Genomic DNA, 2,713 nt, shown 5'->3' with positions numbered 1-2,713 from the left:
AAATAAACATCATCATCTCATTGCTGTCGCGCCTCCGCCACTCGCTACGGCGCTGACGCCCTGCCGCAATGCCAACCTGAGGCAGAGATTCCGATTCCAGCGTTAACCCAAATTTTTGGGTATCAACCCCGAATTTATGGGGAGCGGTTCGATGCCAGAAAGGAACTGAGGCGACGGCATTGCTAAATGACATCACTAAGGAGAAGGAGAAGCAATGAATTCAGGTGAAACCAGAGAAGAGCAGAGTCGTTGCAAAGCAAGGAAGCTACAGCGATGGAGGTGGGTTGATCGTGGATGTGGATCTTCTTGAAAAGTGACTATGTTGCATTTTCAGTCGATTTCAGTCTCTTCGTGGCAGGCCCAGCGGTAGCAGCAGCCATGAGAATCAAAACTATTGCAGCGGTTTTTCTAGTCTTTGAAGGTCTTTTTGTTACAGTAGTGCGGTATTTGCGAAGTTCCGACGACGACAAGTCACAGCAAAGACACACGAACTATAAAGAAGGATAAAAGTTAGGTCGGGTCGAGTATGGTTTGGATCGGGTAGAATTTGTTTGTACTTTGTATAGATTGGGTAGTTTCAAAATTTAAATTTAAATAATTAATAATTAAATTAAATTTTTAATTAAAATTAAATAAATTTAATACTAAAAGATATTTTAGTTTTTTTATATTTGTTATTATTTTGTAATATTTTAATATCAACTCAAAAATAAAATAAATTAAAATTAAAATAATAAAATAAAAAAATTGTAACTAAAACAAATTTTAATATTTTTTATTCTTTTTCTTTTTGATTATGGAATACTAAAACTCTGTGGATAGACGACATTTCTTTTCTATATTTAAAGAGTACTAAAATTCTATTATTTTAAAATATCAAATCACATGTTGAAAATTAGAATTCAACAAATTCAACAAATACGTAGAAAATCAAGTTTATCCTTGAATTAAGATTTGTTGCTTATTGAAACGATTTTTATTGGTTAAAAGTTAAAATCTTTGACCAAATTAACATTAACCGGAAAAAAAACAAATTAATTAATATTATAAATTGTATGATTTGATTATGATATATTACAAAAATATTATTTTTTTAAAATGTAACTAAATAAATAAAATATATTTTTAATACAAAAATCTTTGTAAGAAGATGTTTTTAGTATTTTTATTTGAGTAGGTGCCTTTTAAAATAACTCTTTCCAAAGTTATATTATCCTATAACAATCCTTTAAAAGAAGGTTTATGCCGTAGTGATTAATCCTACGTGGCATCCTTACGATTTTTTTCAAATTTTTAATGTATGATCTTTATTACAATAACACCCCATTATCAAACCATCCTCATTCCACATTTTCACTACTCCTCTGAACATTGTGCCTGAGTTTTCTATCCCCTTTTTCTCCGTTTGCTTTACATGTACACAACCTGATATTTCAAATTTCAAATTTTGAATTCAAAATCAAAATTAAAAAGGGAATTCTCTCCATTCTTTGTTTTCAGTTTTATTTCTTCCTCCTCTTCTTCGGTTCTTCTCCTTCACCTTCTTCACCTTCAGTTCCTCTTCCTTTTTTCCTCCTCCGTTCACTAATTCTGTTTTTGTATAATCTTCTTAATTTAAGTTGGAGGTGGAGATTAGACGTCATGTACGCACCAAGGCAGAGTTACGGCAGTGGATGAGGTTGCGACCGCTATGGTGGTGGATCATAATATGGCGGTGGTGTTGTAGTGGGTGCAGTGGAGTTTGTGGTGGTTATCGAGGATGTGGTGATGGATACGAAGGAGGCAGCGGCGGAAGAGAGCAAATCGATGGAAAGTACTAAGTCGCACGGCCACATAGAACACATGGACACTATGAAAGAGAGCACAACAGGTTATTTTCCCTATTCATCTTCATTTTCAAATTTCAAGACTTCCTGATGTCTGTCCTTTTACAGTTTTTTCAAATTTTAATTCCAACTAAATCTGCATGTAATTGAAATTCAAATTTGAATTTTAAATATGCACAACCTTATCAAGCATTAAATCCATCTCTAAGATAATCAACTTTCGATTTTCTTCTTACCATAACCCTCTTTCTTTCTCTATCTTCTCTCATGTCTTTCTCTCCTAGATCTATATATATCTCTGCATCACTTTTTTTTCTTATATTTTTGTTCTCTTTGTCAAGCGGAGAGTTCTTGATGGTATTATGGCACGGTGTTTGTTACAGGGAAGTAGAGGAATGAAGTAGAGACACGACATGGAGGAGCGAGAGATGCATACTGGCGTCGACAACAATGGGCATGCAATTTGGTGCGGCTGAGATGATTCGGATGGCGATAACACGGCACGGAAGAGAAGTCAGTTGCAGCACCGGAAGCGACCAGCAACGGTCTTGGTGCGATGATTCTGTATGCTCTGCTTATGTAAGTAGTCGTTGTCTTCTTCAAATGAAAGTATATATAAGATTTCTAATTTTATCCCTACTCATACTCCTCTTTGTTTTTTTAATATTATTTTTTATATAAACTGTACCTTCTATGATGAAGTTAAGTGTGTTCCTTATTATTTGATCTGATGTATATGTTCTAATTTCGGTAAGATTTGAAATGTTACTGATGTTGTGCAGACGCGTCTTTGTCTGGTGTGGAGCTGTTGATGCAGAAAATCCAGAACCTCATTGTTGTTGCCGGGATTCTATTTGCATTTCGCCTAAATTTCATTAACCTCTTTC

General features: G+C 34.6%; 1 long non-coding RNA gene across 1 annotated transcript; it reads left to right on the top strand.

The window, feature by feature from the left end:
• The first annotated feature begins 1,347 nt into the window (after positions 1 to 1,347).
• LOC107486338 (uncharacterized) lies at positions 1,348 to 2,713 on the top strand. The gene is made up of 3 exons (XR_001591637.3): positions 1,348 to 1,870; positions 2,210 to 2,405; positions 2,609 to 2,713. It is a non-coding gene; the product is annotated as an uncharacterized LOC107486338 (long non-coding RNA).

The sequence above is a fragment of the Arachis duranensis genome, chromosome 4 (assembly GCF_000817695.3).
Source record: "Arachis duranensis cultivar V14167 chromosome 4, aradu.V14167.gnm2.J7QH, whole genome shotgun sequence".
NCBI classification, from domain to species: Eukaryota; Viridiplantae; Streptophyta; class Magnoliopsida; order Fabales; family Fabaceae; genus Arachis; species Arachis duranensis.
This window is presented reverse-complemented; position numbering and strand designations above follow the sequence as displayed.